Source organism: Ursus arctos, unplaced genomic scaffold (genome assembly GCF_023065955.2).
Source record: "Ursus arctos isolate Adak ecotype North America unplaced genomic scaffold, UrsArc2.0 scaffold_8, whole genome shotgun sequence".
Lineage (NCBI taxonomy): Eukaryota > Metazoa > Chordata > Mammalia > Carnivora > Ursidae > Ursus > Ursus arctos.
The window spans coordinates 15,538,042-15,560,065 of NW_026623100.1; the positions used below are offsets into that span (position 1 = coordinate 15,538,042).

Consider the following 22,024-nt stretch of genomic DNA (forward strand, 5'->3'; position numbering starts at 1 on the left):
ACCCGGTTCCTTACTCCCTCCACTGCCCCCTCTCCCCAACACCACTGCATACCTTGGCACTTCATAAGGCCCTCCCAGAAACTAGACACAATCCCAGGAAAAGAAGAGATGAAAATCTACAAACTCACTCAGATTAAATTTCTGATAATGCAAAGAGATGGCAGCTAGAAATAAAAATTAGCTTATATTTCTTATTATAAATTTGTGGTCTAAGAAATGTACCCACCGTTTATACCTTATACTCCCAGATGACATTTCTCAGAGAGAAGCAGTGCTCAACTAACCATTTAAATGTCTTCCTAACAGGTTTTAAGGTTTTAAAAACCAAACTGAGAATATATTGTCCACATATGCCTTGAAAGTGAAGTCAATAACTGGAGGAAAGGGTCTCTCCTACTGGTAAGGTGTCCATATTCTCTGAACCAGGATTGAGTCAAGTGATCTGCCGAATGTGAAGGCTGTATTTCAACACGAAGAAAAATTTTTTTCTTAAAGTTAAACGTGAAACTAATGCTCATTTTAGTGTCAGTTGATTAAGGAACTACATAACAAAAGGCTAAGGTCTATTTAGTAACATTGTAAGTTAATTTCTTCTATTCATTACAACACTGATGCATGTTTGAGACACAATCCATGTGGAGGAGCACATTTCTCATTCAGTCTCTGGCAGGAACATGCGCACGGGTGTGTCCAGCCCTCAAGATAGGCCCACAGCTTCCAGGGGTCTGAGGGCCACAGGTTGGGACCTGCTGAGCCAATGAATTTGAAACCGGTCTTTTTTGGAAAACCCAATATGTATGATGGCAGTGTCTTGCAGAAATACCTCTTTGAGTATTCCAGTCTGTGGGCTCTGGCAGAAATAATAGTTTGCTGCAAAACACATCACTCTTTTTTATTTGCAAAGTCTTCGTACCGGCTGAGTCACAGCTTGCTTTTCACTTCTCGTAACACCTTGCAACATCGCAAAATATTTGCTGGCGTTTGTGAAGGGCGGCTGCAGAATTAGTAAACTGAAAGGAGGCCTGCCTTTCCTCCCACCCTGTCAGCACCTTCTGTTCTAGCAGACCGAAAGGCAGCTTGAGAACTCTGATTGCTTCTCCAGATTAGGACAACTCTTGGCACCATAGCCCAGAGCAAGAATGGAAGCAAGGGAAACATTAGGGAATTTGCAGGTGCCAGTACATAGGATTGTCGCTTTACAGAATCGAACTTATAAAATGATTCTGTGAAGGTGAACTGCTATGGTAACCAGCCTTCTCAACTTTTATATCTGTAAATAAAGACAGCGTGGGCCATTTCTATCTGGGGGTATATAATCTGAGTTTAATGAATAACTACCCATGCTCTAACTCCTAGTTAACTAGGCTCGTATCATGCTGAACCAGGAAGGAATCTTAGCAACTACCTGGTTCCATCTCCCAGGTTTATAGATGGGGCAGAGAGACCTAGAGACGTGGCACCACACAGCTCACGTAGGTCAGAGCAGAGCCTGTGTGGTCTCACCTAGCTGTCTCGTGCTCTTTTCTGTATACCAGGCTGCCTTTCTGAATGGACTCATCCAACTTCCACAAGTGAAGAAGAGAAATGGGGCCACAATTAAACACGGGGCATCAACACTTCTTATTGAGATGGTGAATCAAGTACTGTCGCTATGCTAGTGCGGAAGTGTCTAACTTTATCACGGTTATCACAGATTCTACATTCTGATGACTTTTTGACCCAGAATGATAGGTGGAAGGGCAGAGGGGTGGAGGGATAGGGAGTGACCTGACAAGACTTGATCCAGTATTATGGCTCCATCATATGCCGTACACAGTGTAGTAATCTGCAAAGAACTAGAATGTACCAAAATTGCATTGAACGTAAGGTAAACTTCCTTTAGTGATTTTATTCAAAAAATACTTTTTAGGATTTTCCAAGGATTTGAGTAATTCTCATTGCACAAATATTTGCAAAGGTGCTTTGGGTAAGAACTTTCCTTCCAGTTAGTAAACCACCAGGCTACAGAAAATCTAGCTATCAGGAATCTCCACAGTTCTTGCAGAGAGGAACGGCAGAAGTTTAAGAATATTTAGTACCATTCTTTTAAGAGCAAATCAAAGCCCCAAACTGAAACTAAACAGTGAAATTACAGAGTGTTTTAGTTAGAGTATTACTTCATTTTAAAGGGACACATAAATACAAATACTTAGTCCCCCGAAGTCTTGAATGTGTGTGAATCATCTGGAAAGCTTGCAAAAATGCAGATTCTGGTTCATGAGGTCTGAAGCCAGACTGGAGATTCTGCATTTCCAGCAAGCTCTCGGGTGGTGTCAAACCTGCTGGTCCATGGCCCACACGTTCTGTAGAAAGAGACCAGTTTACTTGCCCCCTATCTCCCTAAATGCATTTCCTGTGACGGACAAGCCTGACTTTGAGATCTGTGACCACCCCAGTCACAGGAAGCCTTCTGGCCTCTGAGAGCCTTCCTGCACATATCTCCACAAGGCACTTGCATATGGCAGTGTATTACGTCGCACGTGTGCATGTCTCATATGCCAACCAGATCGTAACCCTGTGTGTGTGCAGCACAGGTGCTGAATGAAGGACTATTGATGACTGATTGATAAATTGAAGGTCATTTCCTCCTTCCTCAGAGCACTACACCTAACCTATCCATGAGTTCAAGACTTAAATCCAACGTCTGGTTTCAGAAACATTGAGTCTATTCTGCCTGTCATCTCCCCTCCCTGTAAGCTGACCTTTTAGAAACCAAAGGTGGATAGTTCTGGTTGGACATGGGACAAAGCCACCAGCTGTGAGGACAAAAGGGGGGAAGGGTGGATACCTATCACAGTGGGAAGGCTATTCATTGATTGTGTCACACTGCTGGAGGGGAAGCAGTGGGATATACTGAAAAGAACACAGGCTTGGCGGCCAAACACATCAGGGCCTTCTTCTGTCACCCACAAGCTGAGCATCTTTAGAAAAGTTACTTAAAATTACTGGGAATTTATTTCTTCATGGGTGAAATGAAATACTCTCTCCTGTGGTCGTTGTCAGAACTGTAGAAAATGTATTGTAAAATTTCCTGCCATGATGCTCAGTAAAAGACAGATGTTACAATCCAGCATAACCAAGTCCAGTTCAAAATGGAAATTGAGTCCGCCACCCATACTCGGTGCGAGAAAGCCCGCTGGATAATTTACACGCAGGGTACCAGCGCCATCTGGTGGCACTTTGCTGCTTAACCGTCCTTGTGGAATTCGGTCTTCCCCTAGTACCTTTGATGGTCATTTGATTCGTTCCTTCATTTCATTGAACATGCATTTATCGAACACCCACTGTGCGTCGGGCTCTGATTTGGCTGCTGAATCTACAACAGTGAACAAGATAGACATGGTCCCTGCCTTTAGGGAGTTTGTAGTCAGGTGGGGTAGACAGAAATTAAATTTTGAATTCAGATTGTAAAAAGCAGTACGAAGGAGTACAGGATCGTGCGACTTTGTAATATGGCTTCGCTGGGGAATTGCCATTGACGGTAAAAATAAGAAGCTGATGAAGTCGTCCAGCAGCATCTCTCTGGGTGCCTAACTCGGACTTAGGACCAGGATCCTGCCAGTCCACAGGGAGCTTCAGTCTGGAGCATCTTTCATCAGCCGTTCAGCATCCATCATCCTACTCCCTGCGAATCACTCTGCAGACGTCATCGCTGATCTTCTCATGTGATCCTTTTACAGATGATATTCAGGGGGGGTCAAGTAACTTGCACAAAGACATAAAATGACATGTCAGAGACAGTATCCACATCCAGTCTTTCTGCCTCCAAAGCCCACGTCCTTTCTTCTACTCATACAGTCTCCCTAATGCCAAGCCCAGGTCTCTTTATTCTGCTGCTTGCTTTGGGCTGAAAGGAAATCACTAGAAGAAGTGTTTGGGGAGAATGAAAACACAGAGGGAAAATAAAATAATAGCTTGTTGGGTCAAATGTGAAGGGCTGAGAGGAAACTGCTGGCTTATGTTCCATCAGTGTTTCTTAGGAAAGTAAACCTGAGAGACCCCCACCGTCTGGAAAACAAGATTCCCTCTATACCTTGTGCTCTTTTGATTTAAAATGTGACATCGCTGTTGCTAAATTAAGACACTTTGAGGGACCATTTGAAGATGAGAGGTTATTCTCTGGAGAGCTATAGGAAGTTGCACGGATTACCAAGCACCAAGAGCAAAGCTTCACTGGGTCAGAGAGTGGCTGCAGGCTTGTGCAGTGTGCAGGGTGACCAACCATCCTGGTTTGCCCAGGACTGAAAGGTTTTTCATAACACAGGACTTTCATCTTTAAAACTGGGACATTCTTGGGCAAACTGTGACTGCTGGTCACCTGAGAAATGGACCATACTGGAAGGGTATGATATACCCATGGAAGGTAGGCCAGGGCAGTTATTGAAAGCTGGGGTCCAGCTTGTAAGGCTTGGTCATAGTCCAAGGCAGAAAAGGTGGGACAAGGGGTGGTGTAGGTCCCTCAGCAGGATACCTTTGTGCTGAGTGCCTGGATTACTGGCCGAGAACTCCTGCTCCAGGACCTGGGAGCAGAATTGGTTGGTCTCAGGTAGAGGACAGATGGGACAGTAGGCTGGTCTGTGCCTTAGTTTCCTCATCTATAAAATGGGATGGATAACAGTACCTACCTCCTAAGACTATACATGAAGTACAAGACCTAATATGTGTAAAGTGCTCAGAGCAGTGCCTGGCCTATGAGAATACATGACCTGTCACCATGGAATTCTCTGGAAGAGAAGCTCACATGTAGCCCTGAACTTCCATAGCTCAGTTTCCCTGTCTTTGTAAAGTGGAAACCAAAAGCCCTGCCAAACCTTTTAGAAGAAATAGAACCGGACACAATCAACAAGAACATGGATAGTGGTTAGGAATGTGTGCTCTGAAATCAAATCACCTGGGTTACATCCAGCTCTGCCATTTAGATGTTAATTTGTTATTTAACAAACATGTGTGGGTCAGGCACTGTTCTAGGCACTTTATATGTAACAGTTCAGTTAATTCTCACAGCAGTCCTTTCAGGTATGAACTGATAGTCATCCCATTTTACAGATGAGGGGACTGAGGCACAGAGAGGTTGTGATTTATTCAACTCACACAAGGAGCCAGAACCTTGGGCTAGTTTTATTGATATCACTGTTCACTTTGTCCCCCCAGAAATGTGGGGCTAAAAAATGATGATACCTACTTCATAGGGTTGTTACATAGATTTGATGTAATCAGCTATATAAAGCACCTAGCAAAGGGTCTAGAACATAATAAGCACTCCATACTTACAAAGTACCTTACTACTTAATTGGAGGGACAATACCTATATTACATGCCATAATTATCAAAAATATAACTGGCAGTTTAAGAAAATGGTCAAATGGTCAAATAGTAAAAGTTTGGGGTGGGACAAGGAACATCCAATATCCTGAACTTAGGAACAGGAGAGAAGCCTAAAGATCCTATTTGCATGACAGACCTCATAGCCTCTGTGGAAAAGGACATTAAGGATTGATGATTGGTCTCCTAACTCCAGGCTTGACTTTCCTGAACTAAGAGGGACACTAACCAAGTTCTCACCTCTGGGAAGAAGTTCCAGAAGACCCAGATAGGAAAGCTGAGGTATCTGGAAAGCCCCACACCTGGGCCTGAGGCTTGGATGGCCAGGGAGGCCTATATATGCAGACTTGTCTTGCCTCCCGCTGTGGAAAGCCTGGGCAGGGTCATGGCTCCAGCCCATGTTCCAAATTTCTCTCATGACCATACCCCTGCTTGCCAGCCTGAAACCACTGTTGCCCTGGAATTACCTCCCTGGCTTCCTTCTTCACAAGCCTCATCTTTGGCTCACAGAACCCAGCCCTCTCCCTTCACCTGCTCTGTTTTTGATTTGCTCCCCTGATTGCAGGGAAGACACATGCCCATCTGCCCCAAGCAGGGGGACCCTGAGGGCAAAGAGGATGGGCCTGGGATGGGCGAGGCGAGGAGCAGTATCTCTGATAAGAGATGTGGTGATGTTATTCACAAATAGCTCTAGACTCCTGGCAAAGTCCTTGGAACTCACCCAAGTTCTTCATGAGAGGGGGTGTTAAATTTCATTTTGGAAACCTAGTAAGAGTTGTATGTAGCATCAGTGAGAGAACAAGAACTCCCATCCAAGGTGAGTGCCAAGGGCAGTAAACATTGAATGGACACAGGCTGTCCAGCCAAGTCACATTCATCTCTCCTTCTCCCACCTCTTAAAAAGTGGTTGGAGTGGGTGCTCTTGGGCTCAGGGAATTCTTCCCAGCTGTGCTGCTTTGCCCCCAGATGGATCCTCTGTCTCTCCTGAGCTCTTTCACATAGATGGCTAGATTGGATGGTACCAGCTTTGCATTTCCATCTGTCCTCTGAATGCTGCCCTCCTCAAATCGGCAACCAGAATTGGCAAAGTCCGTCTCTTGCCTTTGGGTGGATGCTAACCCCTGCCCTGTGCTGGCACCTGGTACCTCGAGGCCCCTTTGGGGGGGGGGAGATTCCGGGTGATGGCTGTGCAACCTTGGTGCCTGGCATTTCAACTCTGGCTTCTGGGGTCTTGGGTTGTGGGTAGGAAGCTGCAGAGTGGAGCCACCCTGTGGCAGAGAGGAGCACAACAACAGGGAGACTACCCAGGGATGATCCGTGGAAGGGAAGGAACATCTGGGGACCCTGCTGGTCCAAGGAGTTGGCATTCTCTCCCACAAACTGATGGCGCCTGGGGAGACTTAGCTAAAGTCACCACGTGGCTTTCCACTAGGACAGCTTCCAAGACTGGAATTGGGCTCTAATGGGGCTTGAGGGGTGGGCCACCCACATTGTGCATTCGAGTCTGCATTCAGTGGTCCCTGATCCAATTTTGCATAACAGTAACACGTTCTTTTTCCACGAATGTTCTGTTTTGTTCTACAGATCCTACAGGAGATAGCATGATGATGAAACCTCTGTGCTTCCCACTGCTGCCACAAAAAGACCAGATTAAAATTTTATGACACTTTTGTTTTTGTTTTTTATGTATGGTGTCTGTGAAAATATCTATTACGCAAATCAAGTAGTCTGCTTCCCATTGCCAAGCATCTCTGGCACAGGAGCTGTAAGAAGAAGTGTAATGAACATAAAACAGTTTTTAGAATCCCTAATTTAGTGGCGGTATATGAAGCTGGCAAGCCCCTCTCTGCCAAAGCCGCCAAACACTGCCTGGGTTGGGCACATCCTTCCTCAGCTCACGATGCTGCGGAGGATGGGCGGAGGCGTCTCTCCTTGGCCTTCATCCCCAGGCAGCCCCACCTTTCTGACACTCCCATTCCTGCCCTTGGGCACTGCCTTGCCCTGCTTGCTGCCCTCCTGGGATCTGTGGGCTGCTCAGTCGTCACTGGCCTCCTTACTTAATCCAGTGCCCACAGATGGCGTTCTAGCCCTCTCGGGAGAAAAGCATCTTACTCTTCTCTTGTGGTCACTGTCATCTCCCTGACGCCTCTCCTCCTTTAGCACGTTTCTTCTTTTAGCTGGGAAGAGAGTCTTTTTTGACCTTCCATCTGGAGGCCTTTCTCCTCAGTAAATCTACTCTTCCCCGCCCCCCCCCCCCCCACCTCAGCCTCTGCTCTCAGGTCCTTCCCAGGATGCCATTCATAATGCCACTGACGTATCTGGGCTGCCTGGGACGTTTCTGTTGACATTGCCTTACCATATGGATTTGAGCTAAGCCTGTCCATGAAGGTGTGAACTTCTTTTATTTTTGTTTACGAGGATTTTAAAGGGCAGGAAGGAAAAAAAAAAAAAGAATACTGAGAGAAGGAAAAGGGAACTAGCATTTATTGAGCCCTGAAAGAGCTTGAGATCGATTCCAAACACACGCCAATTTATTCTTCCTTTCAATGGTCTTGAAAGGTGTTATTTATCCCATTTTACAGAGGAGGACATGGAAAGTAAATAACTTGCACAAAGTACCAGAGCTAGTAAACAGAGAAACCAGTTGCTAATTTGCTTTTCGTTTAGTGTAAAAATTAATGAAAATTTTCTGACTGATTCAGTCCTTTAAAAAAAAGACTTCTACAAAAAATCATAAGAGCATATTATGAAAATCTATTTACCAACAAATTGGACAACCTGGAAGAAATGGATTAACTCCTAGAAACATATAAACTACCCAAAACTGAAACAGGGAGAAGTAGAACATTTTTAGAGACCAATAACCAGCAAAGAAATTGAGTCAGTAGTCAAAAAACTCCCAAAAGCCAAAAGTCCAGGACCAGATGGATTTTCAGGCAAATTCTACCAAATACTTAAAGAAAATAATACTTACTATTCTAAAAAAGAGAAAAGGAAGGAAAACTTCAAAATTCATTCTCTAAGGCCAGCATTACCCTGATACCAAAGCCAGATAAAGACTCCACTAAAAAGGAGAACTACAGGCCAATATCCCCGATGAACAAAAATTCTCAAGAAAATATTTGCAAACCGAATTCAACAATATATTTAAAAAAATCATTCAACATGATCAAGTGGGATTTATTCCTGGTTTGCAAGGGTGGTTCAATATTTGCACATCAATCAATGTCATACATCACGAAAATAAGAGAAAGGATGAGAACCACATGATCATTTCAATAGATGAAGAAAAAGCATTTGACAAAGTACAACATCGATTCATGATAAAAACCCTCAACAAAGTAGGTTTAGAGGGAACACACCTCAACATATAAAGGCCACTTATGAAAAACTCACAGCTAACATCATCCTTTATGGGGAAATACTGAGAGCTTTTCCCCTAAGGTCAGGAACAAGACCAGGATGTCCACTCTCACCACTTTTATTCAGTGCTGGAAGTCCTAACCACAGCAATCAGACAATAAAAAGAAATAAAAGGAATCCATATCAGTAAGGAAGAAGAAAAATTTTGCTATTTGCAGACAAAATGCTATTCTACGTAGAAAACCCAAAAGACCACCAAAAAACTAAAACCGATAAACGAGTTCAGTAAAGTCACAGGATATAGGGGTGCCTGGGTGGCTCAGTTGGTTAAGCGGCCAACTCTTGGTTTTAGCTCAGGTCATGATCACATGCTCTTGATATCAGGCCCTGTGTCCAGTTCCACACTCAGCAGGAAGTCTGCTTGAAGATTCTCTCCCTCTGACCCTCCCCCCCAAACACACACTCTCTCTCCTTCTCTTTCTCTCTCTCTCTCTCAAATAAACAAATCTTTAAAAAAAAAAAAAAGTCACAGGATACAAAATCAATGTACAGAAATCTCTTGCATTTCTATCCAATAATGAAGCAGCAGGAAGAGAAATTAAGAAAATAATGCCATTTACAATTGCACCAAAAATAAAAAGATACCTAGGAAAAAACCTAACCAAAAGAGCCTGTACTCTGAAAACTATACAACACTGATTAAAGAAATTGAAGACAACACAAAGAAATGGAAAGGCATTCCATGCTCATGGATTGGAAGAACAAATATTGTTAAAATGTCTATACTACCCAAAGCAATCCACACATTTAATTCAACCCCTATCAAAATACCACCAGCATTTTTCACAGAACTAGACAGAACTAAAACTTGTATGGAACCACAAAAGACCCCAAATAGTCAAAGCAATCTTGAAAAAGAAAAGCAAAGCTGCAGGCATCACAATTCTGGGCTTCAAGTATATTACAAAGCTATCATCATCAAGACAGTATGATACTGGCATAAAAATAAACACATAGATCAATAGAACAGAATAGAAAAATCCAGAAATAAACCCACAATTATATGGCCAATTAATCAACAAGGCAGGAAAGGATATCCAATGGGAAAAAGACAGTCTCTTCAACAAATGGTGTTGGGAAAACTGGACGGCTACATGCAAAAGAATGAAACTGGACCACTTTCTTACACCATATACAAAAATCAATTCAAAATGGATTTAAGACCTAAATGTGAGACAGGAAACCATAAAAATCCTAGAAGAGAGCACAGGCAGTAATTTCTTTGACATCAGCTGTAGCAACTTCTTTCTAGATATGTCTCTTGAGGCAAGGGAAACAAAAGCAAAAATGAACTGTTGGGACTTCATCAAAATAAAAAGCTTCTGCACAGCAAAGGAAACATTCAACAAAAGGAGAGGGCAACCTACAGAATGGGAGAAAATATTTGCAAATGATACATCTGATAAAGGGTTAGTGTCCAACATCTATAAAGAACTTATAAAACTCAACACCCAAAAAACAAATAATCCAGTTAAGAAATGGGCAGAAGACACGAATAGAAATTTTTCCAAAGAAAACTTCCAGATGGCCAAGAGACACATGAAAAAATGCTCACCATCACTTATCATCAGGGAAATGCAAATCAAAACCACAATGAGATATCACCTCACACCTGTCAGAATAGCTAATATAACACAAGAAACAACAAGTGCTGGTGAGTATGTGGAGAAGAAGGAATCCTCTTGCACTGTCGGTGGGAATGCAAACTGGTGCAACCACTGTGGAAAACGTATGGACGTCCCTCAAAAAGTTAAAAATAGAACTACCTTATGACCCAGCAATTGTACTACTAGGTATTTACCCAAAGAATACAAAAACACTAATTCAAAGGGATACATGCACCCTGATGTTTACAGCAGCATTACCTACAATATCCAATTTATGGAAGCAGCCCAAGTGCCCATTGATTGATGGATGGATAAAGAAGATGTGAGATATATATAATGGAATATTATTCAGCCATAAAAAGAATGAAATTTTGCCATTTGAAACAACATGGATGGAGCTAGAGAGTATAATGCTTAGTGAGATAAGTCAGTCAGAGAAAGACAAATACCATATGCTTGCACTCATATGTGGAATTTAAGAAACAACAAAGGGAAAAAAATAAGAGAGAAAGAAAGCAAGAAACAGACTCTTAATCATAGAGAACAAATTGATGGTTCTCAGAGGGGATGGGAGTGAGGGGAGGGGTTAAGTAGGTGATAGGGATTAAGGAGGGCACTTGTCATAATGAGCACAAGGTGATTTATGAAAGTGTTGAATACTGTATTGTACACCTGAAACTAATATAACACTGTGAGTTAATTAACTGGATTTAAAATAAAAGCTTTTTTAAAAAGTCTTCATGATATGTACCATCAGATGAGCTGTGTGACCTGGAGCAAATTAGCAAACCTCTCTGGGCTACCGTTTGAACATCTATAAAATTGGGAGGCTGTTCTAGAGGGATCTGAGCTTCTTCTTCTTTTTTTTTTTTAAGATTTTACTTATTTATTTGACAGAGATAGAGACAGCCAGCGAGAGAGGGAACACAAGCAGGGGGAGTGGGAGAGGAAGAAGCAGGCTCATAGAGGAGGAGCCTGATGTGGGGCTCGATCCCATAACGCGGGGATCACGCCCTGAGCCGAAGGCATACGCCCAACCGCTGTGCCACCCAGGCGCCCCGGGATCTGAGCTTCTGACCCAGGCTTTAATTTTCCTTGGTCTCAAAGAAGGTCTTCCTCCTGCCCAGCCCAAATCTCTCAAGAACCTAAATTATACTAACAGGAAATAAATTAGTACTCATGGAGTATTAATCAGGAGTACTTCAGGAATTTCCATCCTTTTTCCTGTCAGGCAGCAGTTGTACAGCCATGCTCCAGCTCTCCTAAACCAGGATCTCTGAGTGGGCAGGAGGATGAGAAAACACAGCGCTAAAGGGTTTCTACCTCACCACTCCCCCTCCCTCCCACTCCAGCTGCTGCAGTTGCCGTGCCTGGACCCTGCCATCTCTCCCCGTGCAGTTGCATGTTCCCCCACAGCTGGCTGCCAGCACCCCGGGAAGGGCCAGGGAAGGGCCAGTACCGGCCCTGCTTTATCCCTCAGCAGGCTCGGCCAAAACAAACAGGCCGGACTTGCATGGCCTCCCCTGCAAACCCTGGGAGAGCACTGCCCATGTGCGGGAAACAAGATAATATTTATGAGAAACAATAAAATCGACAGCAGCATGTGCACCTTGAAATTCTAGGAGCCATGAACTGGAAGGGCACTTCCTGACGCCCCGTGCAATCTGTACTTCCCTGGCCTAAGTCAGGGAAAGATCACGTACTAGGGCACACACAAACACACACACACATATACACATGCATGTACACACACATATGCACACACACATACACATGTATATTGACTGTCTCCTTGGCACTTGCTAAGCTCTCACACGAAGCATCCATAGCCCTAGGAAACTGTACTTATGAACTCTAATTCCTCTGGAGCTTGCCAGTATTCCAGGGTCAAGTGCAGACTTTTAAATAGCTGTAAACTAGATTCTGACCTCAGAGCACAGACTGGACAGAGAAGGGCCCAGAGATGCCGGGGAAGCTGAGCTGAGGAGGGAAGCCAAAGTCTGCTCCTCACTATCCGTGTCCTCCTCAACTCCCCAGCCTCCCCAATCCACCCGCCAACACACACACACCAGAAGAGCGTTCAGTTCCAGAGCGAGCCGTCAGGTAAAAGAGACAGACACTGTGTGAAGCTTTGTGTGTGTGCATGTAGCTGTGCCCAGTACTTGATCTGGGGATGACCACAAGAGGCAGTGTGAGAATTTAAGTCAAGTTTTCTTTGGCACCCGCCTGCATCGTACAGCTTATCCTCTTTGTTCCCATCCCAACCCTCGTCGGGCATCCTTCCAAGTAGCTCTGTGCAGTTCAACTGAATTTATAGGACACTCCTCCGCTCAGCACTGTGCTGAGAAACACAAAGTCATTCTGGTACCAGGTCTGCTGCAAGGCTTGTGACCTTGGGCTTCTCAAGTGACTGTGTTCTTGCTCCACTTTGGAGAAACTGGAACGATGCAAGAAAGATGATGAGGAACTCAGGCCCAAATGGAAAGCCTAGCCTCCCCATCAAAAGACTGGCAAATGAACCCATATTTGTATGTTTTAAGTTAAAATAAGATGTTTAAGGCTGGAGTATTTCATTGTCTTATTTGCTCTAACCCATTTTTTCAAGTAATTGATCAATAATAGTCCCAACTGAATTTGATGAAAGCTTCTGTGTGTAAGGGACTAGGGAGACACTGTACTGGGGTCAAAGGGAGGATGTCCTAGAGGGGCGGGTGGGACTTCAGCCAGGCACACTGACCCCTGTGAGATCCATCCATACTCGTGTGTAGCTATTGTTCATTTTCACCGCTGTATAGTAGTATGCTGAATGAACATAATGAAACTTACATGTTCACTTAATGTTGGTGGGTATTTGGGTTGGTTATTCTGAATGTGTGGCATGAAACATTCTTGTATAATGTCTCCAGGTATAGAGACATCAATGTGGATATGACACAGATATGGGGAAAGAGAGAAGGAGAGAGAGAGGGAGACTGACCGACTCTAGCGTATATACCTGGGTGTAGAATTGCTGGGTTTTCGGATGTGCTTGCTTTGCCCCTTACCAGGAAATGCCCAATTGTTTTGCTATACTAGGACCAATTTATACTCACCCTGATAAGATATGAATTCTGGTTGTTCCACATTCTTTCCAGCATTTGTTATTGTTGGACTTTGTAACTTTTGCCTATCTGGTGGATATGAATCAGGTAGATTTGATTTGCATTTTGTAAATCGAAGGTTGAGCATCTTTTCACCTGCTCATTGCCCATTTGTGAATGCCTGTTTATGCCTTTTGTCTCTTTTACTATTGAGGTGTTTCTCTTTCTTCTTGATCTATTTGTGTCCTTCATTTATTCTAGACACTAATCCTCTGCTAGTTAACATATGTTGCAAATATTTTTTCCCAGACTATGGCTTGCCTTCTCACTCTTGTTAAGGTGAATTCTGATGAACAGAAGTTTAAAATTTTTAATGTAGAAATTTGCATTAAAATTTCCTGTATGGTTTCTGCCTATTGTGGCTTATATGAGATACTCTTTCTTATTCTGAGTTCATAAACTTACCCCGTAGTTTCCTCTAAAAGATTTTTTAGATTGTGCCTCCTACATTTAAATTTTTATTCTATCAGAAATTCATCCTTGGGGTGCCTGGGTGGCTCAGTCGGTTAAGCGTCCATCTTTGGCTCCAGTCGTGTTCTCAAGGTCCTGGGAACGCAGGCAATCAGGCTCCCTGCTCAGCGGGGAGTCTGCTTCTTCCTCTCCTTCTGCTCCTCCCCCACCTCGTGCACACACATGCACATTCTTTCTCTCTCTCAAATAAATAATCTTACAAAATTCATCTTTGTTTGTAGTCCATTTTCTTTTTTTTCCCCCATATTAATGGACACCAATTTTTCAGTACCATTTACGGAAGGGACCACCATCACCCTTGCCTATCTGTCGTATCTTCTCTGTCACATTTGTATATGCATGCGGGTCTGTTTCTAGAGTCTTTCTTCTGTTCTACTGGTATATTTTTATATCCTTGCACCAATCACACAGTTCTAATTTCTATCACTTAATAATAAGTCTTGATCTCTGGTAGGGTATCTTTGCTTTCTTAGAAATGTCTTATCTATTCTTTGCTCTTGTCTCTTCCCTCTAGAAAATTTTCAGTGGTTTGTCAAGTTCCAGAAAGAACCCTAGTAGGCAGTGTCATGGATAAATGGAAGGAGCAGGGAGGAATGTCTGCATGCAGAGCACTGAGGGCCACTTGGGGTAGAGCAGGGTCTAAACCACACAAGCTGGTGCCAGTGATCACACCGTACCTGAAATCCAGGGGCCAATGCCTCCAGGGCCCCAAGCCAGACCACCTCGTATGGGGAAGCTCGCCAATGTCAAAAAATGATGTGAGGCTGTCCGTACTTAGTTTTTTTTTCTTTAAGATTTTATTTCTTTATTTGAGAGAGAAAGCATGAGCAAGGGGAAAGGGCAGAGGGAGAGGGAGAAGCAGACTCCCCGTTGAGCTGGAAGCTCAGATCCCAGGACCTTGAGATCATGACCTGAGCCGAAGGCAGATGCTTAACCAGCTGAGCCACCCAGGCGACCTTGTCCCTACTTGTTTTTATCAGTCCAGTGGCCCAGGGACATTGTATACACAGTAAATCTCTCTTGTAAATCTCCTTTGAGGGGGTTTTTTAAGGAACTGGAATTATTTATTATGAAAAAACAAAACAAAACAAAACTAGGAGTGACTCAGGTGTTGAGTACTATTCCAGGCTAAGGAGATAAGGGAAAGTGGAAAAAGAGGCCAGAATTGGGAACTCAGAATCACAGGGATCAATTAGTGCCACAAAGAAATAAACCTAGTTGCAACCATAGCCCTGGCCCGTTTTCTCCCAAAGAGGATGTAGATGGATGGTTCCAGTACAAATCTGTATCAATTACTGGGTTGACTGGTTGGTTTTTAAAGTAACACTTACTGAGTATTTACCATGCGCCTGGCTCTCTTCTAGGCCATTTATCAGGTGTTAGCTGACTTAAATCCTCCCCCCTGCCCTGACCCAAATCAACTCAGAGTAAGTAGCTAACCGATGATCGATCAGTTGGCACATTCCTACAAAGAACAGACCCCTGAGGGAAGCTGAAGGGTTCCCTGCGTGTTCAGAATTTTGAGAACCACTCCTCAAACTGATTTTTTGAACATTTCCTAGTGGATCTTGTTTACTGGACCTAACTGGGAAAATGCAAAGCCGGGAGTCAGGTTATGCAGTTTAAAAAACAAAAAGGAACAGGATCATGGTGAGGCAGATGGAAGGACAGGATGAGCAGGAAGAGGGTATTCTAGAACACACTGCTTAGAGTAGCCATTATACCCTCCACAGAGGCTGTGTGAACAAGACTTGGCCCCCTGCGTGAGCTCAGAAAAGTCCACAGCATCAGACGCCAAGAATTGGCATCAAGGGTTTTCCAACAAGAAGGCAGTGCCTCAAATCCTTTGTGGAGCAAGAAAGGTTATAAATAGATCTATAAATTTTTTTTTAACTAGAAGGCAACAGGCTTAGCACAGCTATTCTTCCCTTTTGGTTCTCCTCCCTGCACCGCTTTGCCTATTAAATCCCTGCTACCAGGCAGAGCCACCTGCCTCCTAGCCAATCCGCTGCAGCAGCCTCAGGAGAGCCAGGATGGAAACTGGCTTCTATTTCCACTTCAGGTTGTGACCTTGCTTGTGGAAAAGAGTAAATCTTCCTATCTTATCTCCAGCTAATTGGGCAGGAGGTAGAGGAGACAAGAATTTATTGTACAATTTGCCACCTGCTGACTAGAACTGTAATGTATCCATTGTAGAGGCAGGCTCCGATTTTAGTGACAGTCTAATGAGAGAGAGGATGTGGGCTGGGTTTCTGGAACATGGAGTGCAGACCTGCTCACAGAGCTTTTAACTACCACATCAGAAGACTGGTATTTTACTGGCCAAGTTATATGTGGCTTGTACTGTGTGTGTGTGTGTGTGTGTGTGTGTGTGTGTGTGTGTGTGTAAGAGAGAGAGAGAGAGGAGGGGAGAGGGAGAGAGACAGAGACAGAGACATTGATTTCATCTATCCTAACAGATCCGAAGGCATATGAGCATGCAGGGACTTAGAAATTATTTAGCCTAGTGCGTCTCAAACTTTATGGTACATCAGAATCATCTGGAGGCTGGGATGCCTGGGTGGCTCACCCATTAAGCGTCTGCCTTCGGCTCAGGTCATGATCCCGGGGTCCTGGGATCGAGCCCCGCGTCGAGCTCCCTGCTCAGCGGGAAGCCTGCTTCTCCTTCTCCCACTCCCCCTGCTTGTGTTCCCTCTCTCGCTGTCTCTGTCAAATAAATAAATAAATCTTTAAAAAAAAAATCATCTGGAGGCTTGCTAAAGCTCAGATTGCTAGGTTCCCCTGGCAGAGTTTCTGACTCAATCGTTCCGGGGTGGGGCCTGAGAATTTGCATTTCGTATAAGCTACTAGGTGATGCTCATGCCGCCAGTCAGAGGACTAGGCTCTAAGAATCTGATTTAACCCCATCTCCTGATGTCACAGACGAGGAAACTGAAGCCCAATAGTTACTGAAAATAAATGTCCAAGGCCCCACAACTGACTAGAACCAGCCCAGAACAGACTCCTGACTCCCAATCTGGTGCTTTCCCCACCTCGTCAAGCTGGTACATGGCCAGAGTGTCAGGGAGGTGATGTTCTAATAATAAGCATGTTCTCCTTTATGGTTGAGGATGACCAGTCTCCTCGTTGCTTCCCTTCCTCTGCCTTCCCCAGCCCAACCTCCCTGGCCCTGCTGGCTCAGCACATAAATAACCACTTACCCTATCATTCCCACAGCCAGGTGCCCATCCTACAGCCATGGTGCCTATTTTACTCCCCTTGTATCTTTGCTGGTCAATATGCCACAGATCTGAGGCCTCTGTGGCAGCCACTGGTCATGCATATTGGCTCTGAGTTATAGCTCTTCCTATATCCTCCATGCTCACCAGAGCTTTGACTGTGGTGTCCAATATGTAACCCCCTTTATCCTGCTTAGTGCTTAAGTCCCCTTCTGAGGCTGGAGCTCCACTCTGACTGACCATCCAATGGTGGGGGACTATGCGTCCATTGATCCCCTTCCTGGACTGGAGTGTTGGCCTATACCCAAACCTGGTTGCTGGAGATTCTTCAGATCTCCTCCATGGTATCTGCCCCTCCAGAGGTCTTCTGAATACTGACTGCCTCTTCAATTCCCTGAGGCTGTGCTCTGTCTGCCAAATTGGAAATCCCAGGCTTGAGTTGGTATGAAATCAAAGCTGAGATTTTCATGGCCTTGGGATGCTTGCCTACCTATCACTGGCATTCCCAGGGCCAGCTTCGGCACTGAGTTAGTTCCCCAGCCCCATCTCACCCAAGCCACATTTCTTCATCTGCCCTGTGAGATTCAGCACAAAGATGTCCTAAAGAGGGAAAGTGCTTCAAGTGGCTTTCCCTCAGCATGGGGAAGGGATACAGTGACCCATCCACCATAGTACCTTGAAGCCTCTTTTCATTTGGAAGTGATGCTCCAAAGGCATTGTCTGTAAGGAGACAAGACTTGGCTAAATGATTCTGCATAAAAAATTGGTAGCTACTGGAGGAGAGGGAGCAAATACAAAAGAAGACGCTGGAGAAGGCTGGTGTAGATTGAGTGACCCAGCAGAAAGCTAGAACCTAGGGGAAAGTAGCCAATTAGAGGTTCTCTATGTGGAGTGGCCAGAGGACTTCTGCTATTCAACTCTAATTTGCTGTGGGTCAGTAAGACCTCCTCTTTGCTCCAAATGTTGATACGGCTATGCAGCCTTTGTGGGGATGACCCAGGGAGAGTGGGAAAATAATATCCAGAAGTGTGGCCTGCTCCACCCACTTCTGCTGAGACTCCTGTGTCAATGGCAGCATTCCATCTTGATTCCAGGTTGAAATCTGCTGGTTCCAGGTGGCCAACACCAGAGGGGTGAGCAGAGACTAAAAGCAGGGCTGGAAGAAGCAGGGATGAGTCCTAGACACCGAAACAACTGCCAGGTGGACAACTCAGGCAGGAACATGAAATATACCCCGTTGCCAAACATACTGGAGGCTTCAAAGGCAACTCTTGGGTGGGGGTGCTGGGTTATTCTGGGATTCGCTGCCACTACACTCTAACCATTTGGGAGAACTAGCTTGATTTGAGACATACTAGATTCTGTTAAATTTGGATCCAATTAACTTGGAATCTGTGCTCCCATGGTCAGGGATGTGGGGGGAATTCTCTTTTTCTTGTCTATGAAGAAACAAATCAGAAGTAGAGAAAAAAATGGTAAGAAGGATGTTTAGCCTTTGTAAAGGAACAATTTAGTCTTGCATTCTAACAAAATATTTATTGCTCTAGGAAAAAATAATTAGCAATGAATGCATTGATAGCTTGTAGGGGTTTATGGTTTCAGAGAAAAAAAAAATTTAAACCCTCAATCCTTTTCCTACAGTTTGGTTTGAGGATAGTTCCAAAGCTCTTTCTAACCACTCCCTCCCCCTTAGAGTTTACCCCTTCCTTTCTCTCAGACTTTACATGGTGAAGAGATGCCAGGTTGTCCTTTTTAAAGGCTCCCCAAAGCATCCAGGAATGGACAAATTTTCTTTCTCCTCTGCAAATAAGTGTCAATCATCAGGGCTGGAGTGGATGGTCAGGATATGGCAGTGGGAACAGAAGAGGTGGAAAGGGAAAGGCTCTTGCTGAAAACATTCCTTTTCCTTTATTTGTTCTTGGTCCAAGAGCTGCTGGAAAGTGTCTCTCAGAGCACACCTTGGTCCTTTTCCTGAGTCAGCCAAACTTGGAAGTGGCTAGAGCGCCTAATTGTGCCTCTGTGGGATCCAAATTCTGGAAGGAGACAGAGAGGTCTGGAGGCCTCAGACTGGAGAGCCTGATGGATTAAATCCAAGCCTCGAGCAGTCCCAAAAAGCTGTCAGGGTGCCTGGGCAGTGTGGAGCCGATCTGGACGATGCATTCCAGATGGTTTGCCTTCCTTCCTTGGGTTTGGGGCCAGTTGGAGCTGCCGGGCGGTCTCCCAAGGTAGACCCCCTGGGAGCTCAGGGCAACTGTCCAGCTGGGAGGGACCAGGCTCAGGATGACTGTGGCAGGCTCACAATTAGAGGGAAGGGCCCCTCTTTTGTGTGGAGCATCTGGATATCATTTTTCAGGCCATTAAAAACACTAACTCTACTCTGCTAAATGCAGCCAATTCACGAAATGAAAGAAAGAAAGAAAGAAAGAAAGAAAGAAAGAAAGAAAGAAAGAAAGAAAGAAAGAAAGAAAGAAAGAAAGAAAGAAAAGAAAAGGAAGAACGGACTTGGAGGACAATTCCAGGCCAAGCAGTTGCCCCAAAATGGATCCAAATAATTTGGGGCTATATGATGTGGTGAAGCTCAGAGAAGGGGTTCCAAAACTCTGTAATAGCCATCTAACAACCACCCCCACTCCACTTCCCAACTTCACCAGCTCACAAGCAATGACACCACCACTGCAAAGACTCAAGGGCAATGCCAGGGCTTTGCAGGATATTTTACCTTTCGGGTTTGTTTTTTATTTTAGCTTGTGCAAAAATATAGGCAGATGCAGAAGATTTTCTTGCATGTACAAGGCTTTCAGACTGGGGTACAGAAAATTAGCGTGAGACAAAGAGAAGGGAAGGAATCGGAAAGGGAGAGCACATGAGAGTGGAAAGAAGGAGCAGACTCTGCCAGCCACCTGAGAATTCTCAGAAATTCCCAGACTCCGCGGTCTGGGAATCAGCTGTGGCCATGATTGCAAGTTTTACTGTGAAGAGGAGGCCTCTTTGCCCGTGGTCCTGTTGCAGCCACGTGGTTGGACAGCAACCTGAGGTCAAGGGCCAATGCAAAGGCCCTGGGGAGGAGACAGGAGGTGAGGCACATGCTTCTGCCCCATGAGTATGCAAGACTGGATGGGAGAGAACCAGGCCCTGCTCTGGGGAAATCCTGGCTAACGGCAGAGCAGGTCCCAGAGCTAGGGAGCTTCTGGCTTACTAGACAAGAATTATCACAGAGCAGCACGCAGTAAACAATTCCAAGGGAAGGAGTCCATAAATATTGAGGGGACACAGTGAAGGAGTGAGCACGTATTGCATAGTGCACTGGGTGTTGTACGCAAGTAATGAATCATGGAACTTTACATCAAAAACTAGGGATGTACTGTATGGTGACTAACATAATATAATAAAAAATATTATTATGAAAAAAAAAAGGAGTGAGCAGAACAGGTTGGGGTTACTCTACTTCTTGAGGAAAGATGCTTAAAGAGAATACCCTTCAACTGTACTCGAATAAAAAAATTTAAAGACAAAAGAAAGCAAACCCTTTCCAGTGCCATAGTCACACACAGAGGAAGCCCAGGTGCAGATCTCCAGCCATTCCAATGTCCACTCTGCTGCTTTTGGAACTGTGCTTTAGTGAAACTATTTTGGACACACTTCCAGAAGGTGGGTATCAGAGAATGAAAATCTTACACGCCCAATGAATCTCCCAAAGCCGCCTTGTTTGAGGAGTGGAAACATCTTCTACATGTATGTCCCAACTCTGTGAACTACCTTTGATGGTAAAGATAGGTTTCCTAAAATTTTTAGCAGAGTCCAAGTTGGGAGAGACTAATGACATTCAGTGCATCAATGTCTATTGTAAATATATGTCATGAATAATCAGAAACACAAATCTAGACGCTGCAGACTTGCAGCGACACACCCCTACCCGGCATATCCACATGTTCCTAATGGCTCACTCTTGCCATGTCCTCAGGACTCAGGCGAGAGGATGGTTAACCCCATGAATCAGAGACCTCATCTGACCCTGGTCCTCCTGGATGGCTCAGCATGCAAATCGAAAACTTTGAGGCTCAGACCCTCTCCTGTCTTGACAGGGCTTTTCTGGGCTGCCAAGCAAGTCCCCGATGTATGCCAAGGTGTAATTAGTTAAGGCCGATCTTGCTCACGGCAGCTCTGCTGTGAAATGCCAGTCTTGTTCATAGCTCGCCACCGGGCTCTGTGCTTGTCTTCCTGGAGTCGTACCTCAGGTCTAACCTTCGTCTTCCTTTACGGTACTAGGACGCTGACAGACTCTCAAATGCCATAAACAGTACTTTTCTGACACCCATCCACCTCATGGTAGTGGAGACATGTCACATGCACCAGCCAATCCTTCTGAAATAATATTGGTGTAAGGGCAGGCACACAAAGAAATGACAGGCATTTTTATCTCCAGATTCAAATGGAAGTGTTTCGGTATCATTTCCCAGACCAGGAGATTTACATGGTGGAGAACTTCCCCAGACTGAATGTGTCTTGCTCATTTGAATTTGAAGAGGAACTTTCTCAAAGGATCCAGACAAGTGTTGCTCTAATTCTCTACATGGGGCGATGTTAGTTTTTCTTGTCTTGTCCCTATCTGGTGATTGGTGACATTGCTCTTTGGCACACATAGGTTCTTTTCCCCTATGCTTGCACCTCTCCTCTGGGACCCCTGCTTCCCTGTGGCATGGCTCCAGCTGAATGAGGGAGCCTAGCATTCTCCCAATCAGAGACACCTGATACTGGCCCCAAATCAGCTTGCCTAGAGAACAGACTATATAGGTGCAGTGCATCT

At 44.7% G+C, this 22,024-nt stretch overlaps 1 long non-coding RNA gene across 1 annotated transcript in view; it reads right to left on the reverse strand.

Moving 5' to 3' along the window:
• LOC123000223 (uncharacterized) overlaps positions 1-22,024 on the reverse strand; it is a 62,795-nt gene that overhangs the window by 9,386 nt on the left and 31,385 nt on the right. The window lies entirely within an intron of this gene.